This window comes from Saccopteryx bilineata, chromosome 6 (assembly GCF_036850765.1).
Source record: "Saccopteryx bilineata isolate mSacBil1 chromosome 6, mSacBil1_pri_phased_curated, whole genome shotgun sequence".
Taxonomy (NCBI): domain Eukaryota; kingdom Metazoa; phylum Chordata; class Mammalia; order Chiroptera; family Emballonuridae; genus Saccopteryx; species Saccopteryx bilineata.
The window spans coordinates 173,681,091-173,693,946 of NC_089495.1; the positions used below are offsets into that span (position 1 = coordinate 173,681,091).

The 12,856-nt window shown below is 38.6% G+C and overlaps 1 protein-coding gene and 1 non-coding gene across 5 annotated transcripts in view; both read right to left on the bottom strand.

Moving 5' to 3' along the window:
• Window positions 1-12,856, bottom strand: part of MACROD2 (mono-ADP ribosylhydrolase 2) — a 2,105,833-nt gene that overhangs the window by 649,233 nt on the left and 1,443,744 nt on the right. The gene's annotated exons all lie outside the window — the stretch shown is intronic.
• TRNAP-GGG (transfer RNA proline (anticodon GGG)) lies at window positions 2,475-2,550 on the bottom strand. Its single transcript has one exon. It is a non-coding gene; the product is annotated as a tRNA-Pro (tRNA).

The window sequence follows — 12,856 nt, forward strand, 5'->3', positions numbered from 1 at the left end:
AGTCTGCATTCCCATCAGCAGTGCAGGAGGGTTCCTTTTCTCCACATCCTCGCCAGCATTTATTCTGTGTTGTTTTGTTGATGAGCAACATTCTGACTGGTGTGAGGTGATATCTCATTGTGGTTTTAATTTGCATTTCTCTAATGATTAGTGATGTTGAGCATTTTTTCATATGCCTATTGGCCATCTGTATGTCCTCTTTGGAGAAGTGTCTATTCATTTCTTTTGCCCATTTTTTGATTAGATTGTTTATCTTCCTGGTGTTGATATTTATAAGTTCTTTATAAATTTTGTTTATTAAACCCTTATCATACATACTGTCAAATATGTTCTCCCATTGTGTAGTTTGTCTTTTTATTCTGTTCTTATTGTCTTTGGCTGTGCAAAAGCTTTTTAGTTTGATACGATCCCATTTGTTTATCCTGTCTTTTATTTCACTTGCCCATGGAGATAAATCAGCAAATATATCGTGCGAGCGATGTCGGAGAGCTTACTGCCTATGTTTTCTTCTAAGATGCTTATGGTTTCATGGCTTACATTTAAGTCTTTTATCCATTTTGAGTTGAGTTTTGTGAATGGTGTAAGTTGGTGGTCTAGTTACATTTTTTTGCAGGTAGCTGTCCAATTTTCCCAACACCATTTATTAAAGAGGCTGTTTTTACTCCCTTGTATGCCCTTCTCTCTTTTGTCAAATATCAGTTGTCCATAGAGCTGTGGGTTTATTTCTGGGTTCTCCATTCTGTTCCATTGATCTTTGTGCCTGTTCTTATGCCAGTACCAAGCTGTTTTGAGTACAATGGTCTTGTAGTATAACTTGATATCAGGATACCTCCCACTTTATTCCTCTTTTTTAAGATTGCTGAGGCTATTCATGTTCTTTTTTGGTTCCATATAAATTTTTGGTATATGTGATCTATATCTTTAAAGTATGTCACTGGTATTTTAATCAGTATTGCATTGAATTTATAGATTGCTTTGGGTAATATAGACATTTTAATGATGTTTATTCTTCCTAACCATGAGTATGGTATATGTTTCCACTTGTTTGTATATTCCTTGATTTCTTTTATCAATGTTTTATAATTTTCCAAGTACAAGTCTTTAATCTCCCTGGTTAAATTTACTCCTAGGTACTTTATTTTTTTGGTTGTAATAGTGAAGGGGATTGTTTCCTTAATTTCTCTTTCTGACTGTTCATTGTTGGTGTATAAAATGCCTCTGATTTCTGAGTATTAATTTTATACCCTGCCACTTTGCTGAATTCATTTATCAAGTTCAGTAGTTTTTTGACTGAGACTTTAGGGTTTTCTATATATACATACAATATCATATCATCTGCAAATAATGATAGTTTTACTTCTTTTTTTCAATTTGGATGCCTTTTATTTCTTTTTCTTGTCTGATTGCTGTGGCTAGGACTTCCAGAACTATGTTGAATAAGAGTGGTGAAAGGGGGCACCCCTGCCTTGTTCCTGATCTTAAGGGGATTGCTTTTAATTTTTGCCCATTGAGTATGATGTTGGCTGTGGGTTTGTCATAGATGGCCTTTATCATGTTGAGGTATGTTCCCTGTATTCCCACTTTGCTGAGAGTTTTGATCATGAATGGGTGCTGGATTTTATCAAATGCTTTTTTTGCATCTATTAAAATTATCATGTGGTTTTTCTCCTTCCTCTTGTTTATGTGATGAATCACATTGATTGATGTGCGAATATTATATCAGCCTTGCCTCCCAAGAATAAATCCCACTTGATCATGGTGTATGATTTTTTTCATATATTGTTGGATCCAGTTTGCTAATATTTTGTTGAGGATTTTAACATCTAAATTCATCAGGGATATTGGCCTATAATTTTCTTTCTTTGTGTTGTCTTTGCCTGGTTTTGGAATCAGAATTATGCTCATAAAAGGAGCTTGGAAGTCTTCCTTTCTCTTGAATTTTTTGAAATAGCTTGAGAAGAATAGGAGTTAGTTCTTCTTTGAATATTTGGTAGAATTCACTTGCGAACCCATCAGGCCCAGGACTTTTCTTTGTTGGAAGTTTTTTGATAACTTTTTTGATCTTATTTGGTGTAATCGGTCTGTTTAGGTTTTCTGATTCTTCTAGATTGATTTTTGGAAGATTGTATGTTTCAAGGAATTTGTCCATTTCATCTAGTTTGTGGGGGTTTTTTTGTTTGTTTGTTTGTTTTCATTTTTCCAAAGCTGGAAACGGGGAGGCAGTCAGACAGACTCCCACATGCGCCCAACCGGGATCCACCCGGCATGCCCACCAGGGGCGATGCTCTGCCCCTCTGGGGCATCACTCTGTTGCATCTAGAGCCATTCCAGCACCTGAGGCAGAGGCCACAGAGCCATCCCCAGCGCCTGGGCCATCTTTGCTCCAATGGAGCCTCGGCTGTGGGAGGGGAAGAGAGAGACAGAGAGGAAGGAGAGGGGGAGGGGTGTAGAAGCAGATGGGCACTTCTCCTGTGTGCCCTGGCCGGGAATCAAACCCAGGACTCCTGCACCCCAGGCCGATGCTCTACCACTGAGCCAACCGGCCAGGGCTAGGTTGTCTAGTTTTTTGGCATAAGTTCTTCATAGTATTTTCTTACAATATTTTGTATTTCTGTTGTGTCAGTTGTTATTTCTCCACTCTCATTTCTCATTTTATATATTTGAGTCCTCTCTCTTTTTTTCTTGGTGAGTCTGGTTAAAGGTTCATCGATCTTGTTTACCTTTTCAAAGAACCAGCTCCTAGTTTCATTGATCCTCTGTATTGTTTCTTTAGCCTCTATGTCATTTATTTTTGCTTTGATCTTTATTATTTCCTTCCTTCTACTACATTTGAGCTTTACTTGCTGTTCTTTTTCTAGTTCTTTTAAATGCAGGGTTAAGTTGTTTATCTGAGCTTTTTCTAGCTTCTTAAAGTGTGCCTGTAGTGCTATTAACTTCCCTCTCAGTACTGCTTTCGCTGTGTCCTAAAAATTTTGAGTTGTTGTATGATCACTATTATTCATTTCTAGGATTTTAAAAATTTCTTCTTTTATCTCATTCTTAATCCATTCATTATTTAACAACCTGCTATTTAGTTTACATGTGTTTGAGAATTTTTAAGCTTTTCTGTTGTGGTTTATTTCTAGTTTCATGCCATTGTGATCAGAGAAAGTACTTGATATGATTTCAATCTTCTTAAATTTGTTGAGACCAGTTTTGTGCCCTAACATGTGGTTTATCATAGAGAATGTACCATGAGCACTTGAAAAGAATGTATATTCTGCTGCTTTAGGGTGAAAGGTTATCTAGATATCTATTAAATCCAGTTTTTCTAGTGTGTCCTTTAAATCTGCTGTTTCTTTGTTAATTTTCTTTCTTGACGATCTAGCTAGTGATGTTAGTGGGGTATTAAAATCCCCTGCTAGTATAGTGTTGCTGTTGATCTCGCTCTTTATATCCATCAAAGTCTGCTTTATATATTTAGGTACTCCTATATTAGGTGCGTAGATATCTATAATAGTTATATCTTCCTGTTGGATTGCTCCCTTTATCATTATGTAGTGGCCTTCTTTATCTCTTACTATATTCTTTGTTTTAAAGTCCATTTTGTCTGATATAAGCATTGCTACCCCAGCTTTTTTTTTCATTTCCATTTGCATGAAATGTTTTTTTTCCTTCCTTTTACCTTTGACCTATGTGCATCTTTTGTTTTAAGGTGTGTCTCTTGTAGACAGCATATGTACAGGTCCTGTTTTCTTATCCATGCAGCTACCCTATGTTTTTTGATTGGATCATTTAATCCATTTACATTTAAGGTTATTATTGATATTCAGTTGTTTATTGCCATTTTATTTTTTAAAGCTGTATTCCTCTTTTGCTATATTCTTTTCCCACTTTGATTTCTTTACACGATGCCCCTTAACATTTCCTGCAGCATCGGTTTGGTAGTAATCAATTCCTTGAGTTTTTTTATTGTCTGGGAAGCTTTTTATTTCTCCTTCAATTTTATTTTATTTTATTTATTTATTTATTTTTTTTCATTTTTCTGAAGCTGGAAATGGGGAGAGACAGTCAGACAGACTCCCGCATGCGCCCAACCGGGATCCACCTGGCACGCCCACCAAGGGCGACGCTCTGCCCACCAGGGGGCGATGCTCTGCCCATCCTGGGTGTCACCATGTTGCGACCAGAGCCACTCCAGCACCTGAGGCAGAGGCCACAGAGCCATCCCCAGTGCCCGGGCCATCTCTGCTCCAATGGAGCCTTGGCTGCAGGAGGGGAAGAGAGAGACAGAGAGGAAAGTGCGGCGGAGGGGTGGAGAAGCAAATGGGCGCTTCTCCTATGTGCCCTGGCTGGGAATCAAACCCGGGTCCTCCGCACGCTAGGCCGACGCTCTACCGCAGAGCCAACCGGCCAGGGCTCTCCTTCAATTTTAAATGATAACCTTGCTGGATAAAGTAATCTTGGTTGTAGGTTCTTGTTCTGCATTACTTTGAATATTTCTTGCCATTCCCTTCTGGCCTCAAGTGTTTCTGTTGAGAAGTCAGATGTCCTCCTTATGGGGGCTCCTTTGTAGGTGATACCTTTTTTTTTTTTTCTCTAGCAACTTTCAATATTTTCTCTTTATCACTTAGCTTTGGTATTTTAATTATGATATGTCTTGGTGTAGGTTTCTTTTTAATGGAGTTCTCTGTGCTTCTTGAACTTGTGAGAGTTTCTCCTGCCTTAATTGAGGGAAGTTTTCAGCTATGATATGATTGAACAAAGTGTCTATCCCTTGTTCTTTCTCTTCTTCTTCAGGAACCCCTATGATGCAGATGTTATTTCTTTTTATGTTGTCACAGAGCTCTCTAAGAGTTTCCTCAGACTTTTTGAGTTTCTTTTCTTTTTTCTTCTCTGATTTCATGCCTTCATTCCAGTTGTCCTCCAACTCGCTGATTCAATCCTCAGCTCTACCCATCCTGTTTTTAATTCCTTCCATTGTGGTCTTCATTTCTGATATTGTATTTGTCATCTTCAACTGATTCTTTTTTAATATTTCAATATCCTTTTTTATACTTGCTATTTCTTTATTTAGGTGTTCGTAATGACCATCCATTGTTGTTCTAAGATCCCTAAGTATCTTTACAATCATTATTTTGAACTCCACATCCAGAAGTTTGGTTATTTCCATATCACTCAGTTCATTTCTGTATGTTTCTCTTGGGGTTTCATTTGGATTGCACTTCTCTGTCTTCTCATTATAATTGTGTATTTGGGTGTTTTGTTTGTAGAGCTGGTTGAGTCTAGGCTTGGTGTTGTCTGCCTCCCATTTTCAATTGTGTTATTTCTAGGTCTTCTTGGGTTGGCATCAGCTATTATTTGTAATCCACTTCAGATTTGGGCCACTTTGAAGTCTTGATTTGTTTGTTTTCTTAACAGATGATTGTCTTGTTTGCTGATCTTAGCAGGGGGCTTATTTTAAACTGTATCCAGGAATGTGGTGGGTGTAACCTGAGACTCTGAAGGCCTCTTCTGCCAGTTAATCTCTCTTGGGGCGGGTTGCTTTCTCAGCTTCAGTAGGGAGAGGTGTATCTCAGATCTCCATGGAAACCTGAGTTATTGCCCCTTCTCCCCACTTCTTGTTTTCAGCTGTGTCTTGTTGTGCTGATTGGAGCTGGAGAGATGTCTGGAGATCTGTGACCTGGAAGCACTTTGTATTTTGTTTTGTAGAAGGATCAGCCCCTTCCCCAGCTATGGCTGCCTCCAGCACTGAATGAGTCAGCTTCTCAGGTCGTCCCCTGCATTCCTCTGCCCCTCACTGTCTGTCTCTCTCTTTCCCCTTTCTCTTTGGAAGACTAGCTGGCCCTTTCAACACACCGCATTCCCTGGTAGCCTGTCAAGTGGCTGTGAGCAGTATTTACTGCTCTTTTCCTTGGAGTGAGATCCCTTCTGGGCTCTCAGCCTCACCCCCCTCTGTTCCTGTAAGCAGGGGAGATTCAGGCACTCCCTACCACGTTTGTTGTGGCTTCTTCTTTGTTCTTTGGTTTTTGAGAGCTGTTCTTGTAGTCCAGATTTGGTTTTTCATGCTGATTGTTCATAAATTAGTTTGTAATCCAGTTCGGTGCTGTGAGCTGGGATTCTGTGTGTCTGCCTACTCCACTGCTATCTTCAGGTCTCTCTCAGTATTTCAATGGAAACTATGGGCCTGCTTTTGGCTAATGAGATGGTCAATGTTCGGTTCCATATTTGTCACTGCTAGCCATAACAAGTGATATCTCTGCATGTTTATAGTTGCAAATTACTAGACAAAAATACCACTGCAAGTTCTATTTTTTTAAGGTAACAGCATGAATTGAAACCTGGGGAAGGCAGGAAGGAAATCAGTTTCCACTTAATATATAGATACCCAAAGTGGCTGATCTTCCAAAACTGCACAGTAGTTAGTAGTAAACCAGAAAGACAACAGATGATGGAGCTCACACTCTTTTCCTACCCTTTTGTTTCCCCATAAAACTGTCCTAACTCATCTCCTTCTGATAAATACACTTGTCATTATGCTCATGTGAACAGAACTGTCAACATTGGAGTCTCTATTGTTTCCTGGTGGGAGTATTTTGAATGTTACCTTTCTGCCCATGTCACTCTTATATTTTAGATACAGTCAGTGTATTCCAGAAATTCAGACTAAAATAGTTCTCAAACATTAATGTGTAGAGAATTCACTGGGGACCTTGTTAAGATGCAGATTCTGGGTTGAGGTCTTAGCTTCTGCATTTTTAGCCAGCTCCCAGATATTACCAATGTTGCTGATCTCAGAACTACCCACTGAGGGGTAAGAGTTTAGAATATCACTCACTGAACTTTCACAGTCTGATCTCCCTGCTCACGTTCACCCTTATATCAGTAAAGCTTTTTATGGCACTAACAGTAGGCAACTTAACTTCAAGTAGCACTCAAAATAAAATAAATATATACACTTTTATAATTTTTTTAAAAATCCAGTTATGTGTATAGCTGCAGGTAAGGCTTGATCTAACTTCTCAATGATATGTCTAACTATTAAACTTATTGTAACTAATTGACTTAGTGTAATTGGCAGGTATGACCCACCAGTGTGTACATATGCAGCAGTGTTGAGCATGCTACCCAATGAGGAGGCTTCCAAAGACTCTGCTATGTGTTTTTATTTTTATTTTTTATTCTTCTGCTAATACTAAAGCTGAGGTGTCCCTTCTTGTAAAAACTTCAGGTGAATGTATTTTTTTATGTTGACAAAAAGGTCCTATGTAATGATTTCTTAGAACTACCTACACTCTCAAGACTGTATGATTCAGTGATCTGAAAAACTTCCAAGAACTTAGTGGTAATTCAAAGGCAGAGATTATTAAAGACTTTGAAAAATAACCTACAAATACATGAATTCTTGTGTCCTACATTTAGATTAAAATATATATGACCAGTTATTTTATAATTTAAAAAATCTCCATTAAATATTCTCTGAACTCTCACTCCAATATGTAATAACCCTCCCTAATCACATATAAAATTTTTCCCTTGTGCTTTTTTTCCCTCCTCTTCTACTCCCTCGACCTCCACTCTTTCCTTGTGGTGACTTGGTAATGTGGAGTTACCTTAATGTGGCCCATTGGGCCATGCTATAGGAGTGAGGTTCCTCATTGATTATTCTGTTACCTTTCAGTGTGGTGTATTTAATTTCCCTTAGTCTGGTCACTCTAGTTCTTACATTCAGAATTCTAAAGTGCCTGGAATCTCAACCCTCATTTTCATTCACCTATAATGTGGAGTAAAACTTGGGGAAAAAAAGCCAGAAAAGTTTCATGATTCTATAGGAAATGTCATGACATTTTGCATTCTGCAGGGAGTGCGCAAGCTTACAAGATTATGTTGATGGGCTGGTGGCTCCATTATCACATCCAGGAATTGAAATGATAGAAGAAAAATACAAACCTGTTCAAATGAAATCAGAGAATCTTTATTCTATTTTTCTCCTCTTGAATGCTAATGTACAGCTTTTTCAAGTTTCTTATGGTAAGGAATGTTTTTGGAAAATTATCAGCAATGCAGATATGAATACCTTAGCATACATTTTATTAGGGAGATTTTTAAGTATGTAATGACTCACCTATGATATTTTATGAGCCTTTATAAATGGGTCATTTGTCCAGATAAGAAATTTCATTGTAGAAAATGAACATAAGAGTTATATTTGGATCTTAATTACATAGGATGGAACCACTGGTAGTCATTAGACACAATAATTCCTAAGCTTCCTGGAAGAATGGACTCACAGGGGCATGGGTCTCAATAGGGCCATTTGCTGGCTTTAAGAGGCCTGCCATTTTACCCTGAGGTTTCTCAATAATTTAAATGGTGCAATGTCTGTGCTGAGATCTCAAAGAGCTGTCAATTGCCAGGTGGAACACAGAGCTTGGGTCTACAGAGGCCCCACAGCTTTGGGAAATCGATGCAAGAATCTGTATAAATCAATCAAAATAGAAATCATTTTAGACAAGGTTTTTCTTTAACCTAACTGTGTTCATGCTTTGTTCATTTAGTCCACATGCCTTGCTGTTTTACTTACTATGTTTTGATTGACTGACAAGATAGGGCGTGGTCAAAAGGCAACACATAAAGCATACTAAATAACTCCCTTCAATGGACAGAATTTTCTTCCTTTCTTGATCTCTTCTATTCTTATTCCAGCTCTTTAAAAATCTATAGTGCATGGATAAAATTAAATCCCCTTGAACTTGCTTAACCACTGTTCTACAGGCTGTCATTTGTCTCATTATCACAAAATTATAGGTTGTTTTGATGCTTAAATTGGTAGCCAAAACTAATATTATTTACAGCTCTTTTCCTACAGCAGCTTCACCTTTGGGAAAATAATAAGAAACTAATTACCAATGACTTAGTTTCTGAATGTTTCAAGTATTCTTTGTCACTCTCAATAGTGAGCATTGGGAACAAAAGAGGAGGCACAGAGGAGAGTGCTGGGAGGTGCTCAGAGCCTAGGCAGCCACACATGCATCAAGAGGCACAGGAATATTCACAGCAACAGCAGGCTCAGCACCAGTTCCGACCGCATTCCCATGATGCCATGCTGCACCCAGAATTAACCCCTCTGGATGCATCCTCCTGCAGACTGAAATTTTGCTTCCGGTACCAATAGAGGGGATGGGTCAGGAAATAAAGGACTAACTTGTAAGAAAGCATTGGTGTTTCCCGTTAGGCCATATTTTTCTCACAGCTCCATATAGAGTCTAAAATTTTAATTGCAGTCAAAGCATAATATTGAGACATTTAGATACAGTGTAAAGGGCTAACTAAGTAATTTGCAGACAGTTCTAATACTTGTTAGACTCAATGTCATTATGAGGTTGAGGAAAATCATGGCTTTCTGTAAGTTTATTTGAATCCATACAATCATAGTTTTGTCTTACACTTTAAAGGGCCAACGAGAAAATTTAATAAAACATCCATCTGCGGCAGGATGCAGCCCTTCACAGTTTGCCTGAGAAGGGAAGGAGATGGGAGGATATGGAACACAATTTTCAAACCCTGAAATTTTTATCTTTGGACAAAATTGGTTCTGCTATAAAGTAAGCCATTTAACAAAGTAAAAGCAGCAACATTACATGTGAAGAATATTAACATCCTCTACCAAAACTCTCAGACTAATGACCATAGGAAATTTCAAATTAATGAAATATTTTGCCAAGAAAAAGAAATCATGATTTATAAAAGGTTTCTGTTTTGGAATATTGCCTAGGTTGTAATATGGTTTTAAATCTCTCTCTCTCTCTCTCTCTCTCTCTCTGTGTGTGTGTGTGGGGGTGTGTGTGTGTAAGTACACACTCTGGAGACAGTTACCATGAAGTGTCCTAATTTGGTATTCACTCTCCAGAAATAGCTACATAAACATATTAATTATATTAACTATCACTATCAAATAGCAGGGGGTTGGTTAATAAACAAATGCTATATTAGAGATAACTTTTTATTAGTGAAATAAGAGGTGTTCAAGATACATAGCTGGCTAGAGAAATCGTATGGGCACCATCATCTCTGCATGAAAGACTGGATAAGAATCTAGAGATTCTGGAAAGCCCGGCCATCTAAGACCTTTGGAGCCGAGCCAAGGTCATGGCTCTGTCTCAAGCTACAATCACATGTTGAAGGGATGACTCCATGGCCTGATCTACTTACAGGACTGGCTGCTCAAAGTGAACTTCATATGAAAGTTGTTGGCATGCCTGCAGGTAGAGGGGAACCACTGAGTTTACAGGATAAGCCTGGATGACTATTTTTGTGACTGCTTGCTAATGGATGTTTTTTGTGTGACAAAATGCAGTCCGAGAGGAGCATGTATTGTAACATAGAGTTCATATGTCTGTGAGATATCAGTAGAAAATGCTCACCTCTTTATGTTTTTCACGCCTACCAACAGCTAAGAATATTTGACAAATGGCATGATGATTCTTGAAGGTTATGGGCAGAAACATCATAACAAAGGCATGGTACCCTGCTGGAAAGACTGACTCAGAAGGGGACTTCAGATAGCCAGCACTCTCCAAATACACCCAAGGACTCTAACTCAACAGGGCACGCATGATTGCCTTTGCCCTCTAATTACAAAATATACTATCACACATTAATGCTATCATACGATATATTTCTCCTTGTCAAGATCTATGTTGGCCTAACCTGTGGTGGCGCAGTGGGATAAAGCGTCGACCTGGAACACTGAGGTCGCCGGTTCGAAACCTTGGGCTTGCCTGGTCAAGGCACATATGGGAGCTGATGCTTCCTGCTCCTCCCCCTTCTCTCTCTCTCTGTCTCTCTCTCTCTCACTCCTCTCTCTCTAAAAAAATCAATAAATAAAATATTTTAAAAAATTAAAAAAAAAAAGATCTATGTGATGGCAGCCAGTCCTAGGGAGCTAGAGAATATAAAAGTTTTATTTAGGAGGAGTGGATAGAGGAAGTCTCTGGTTTCGTTGAAACTTTCCTCCGTTACATTCGTTCATCTCAGTTGGCTAAGAATTTTTCATGCTAACAAGTGCCTTTTATTATTCTCCATTTATGTTTACTTATCTATTTTAAACCTTTCAGAAAAATTAAAAGAAAAGAATAAATTTTAAAAATCATAATAAAAGATGAGGAAAAAAGAGGAAGACAGTGGGCCAGATGTTAACAGCCAATACAATACCCCAGGTTCTGAGGCTGCATGGGGTTTGTTTCCTTTGCTCAGCCAGTCTTGGTTTTTACTATAATTTGGTGGCTAGCACATGCTGTTGATGTTTCATTCCTGACCTTTGAGGTTCACTGTTTCTTTGCACACCAGTATCTTTTCACCCCTAGCCCCTGTGACTCTCTGGCAGTGGATGAATGACTTCAGTGATGGATATAAGGCAGCAGCACAATTCTGAGACATGCTCCACGCAGTCTATCAGGGTATCTCATGGTATTGAGCCCTTGTTGCCCACAGCAGTAACCTGCTCAACACTGCGCCTGTGTTGGCTTTATGCCTTCCCATTGTTACTTCCACATTCCCCTATCAGTTGTTCCTAGCATCAACTTTAAAAATCAACTACATGTACTCCCAGTAACAGTCTGCTTTGGGGAAAGCCCAGCCTCAAACATGTGTTCACATTAGCGTCCATATTAAGCACACAGTCTAAATCATCGTTATTCTCCCGGAGACATGAACTGATCGCCCATCCCTTCTTTATTGCTATTTCTGCATTCATTTGCCACGTTCTGGTTCTCCCACTTGGAAAACTTATAAACTGCATCGTCATGACTTTTGGAACTGCGTATAATTGCTATTCAAAAGGAAAAAAGAATTGCAAAATAAAAACTTTCTGCGACTTGATATACAGAAAATAAAGGCAAGTAAGTAGAGAAATTAAATGTTAGGCAAGCTTGATGCTCAATCATGATTTAACCATAAAAATGACAGGTGAGAGCTTTAGGATGCGTATTTTGAGTCATTTGGTCCTAAATAGAAGTTATTTTATCATACAAAGCCCCACAGATTGCCTATGTATACATAGTTGATCTATATCCAACCAAAATTGGCTTTGGTAGAGGCATCAAAATTAATAATAATAGTATTGATTTTTCCATAGTTTTGATTATCAGTAGTAAATGAGGAAAGGAGAGAAGCAAGGAAGCTCATATATTAATATCAGGTTGGTTAACAAGCAAATGAAATATTAAAAATAATTCCTCAATGGTGAAATGAATGGTGTTCAAGATATGCAGTTGGAATAGAAGCTAATGAATTAAAATCTACCGACCTCCTGATCTAGTAGCAACTGTTTCCTGGGAGACCAAAGGGATTTCCCCAAAGCAGAATAAATGGAATGACACCATTTTCACAAACCAACTTGCTTCACCTTTTAAGAGATTCCCTCCAGATTTCCTTCGCCAGACACACTCTGAGATAAATAGAAACATGACCCTCGGACAAATATTTACAAGTCCTGGCAGCACGGGGCTCTCTCCTTTCCAACCCGTTTGGTGTATTTATACAGAGATGCACTTGCTGCCTCTGAAAGATGTCATCTCTGGAGGGTCAGGGCCAGAGGTCATCTTTAATGTGGTTTTATTCTACTGATCTCTCTGGTGGAACAGAAGGGAGAGCTTTCATGTAGTGAGGCCTTTCATCTGATCCACTCCTTCTGGTTCCTTCACGTGCTTTATCCCTTCTTAGTTTAAGGTCAATAGGAAGATGAGAGGATGTGGCTTGCTTGGAGCAGTGAATAAAAAAAAAGAGGGACTTAAAAAAGCAAAGATCTGTTACAGAAACATCTATTTTTATTTTATTTGGCCCACTACAAACCTCTGTCTGCTAACGAATACTACAA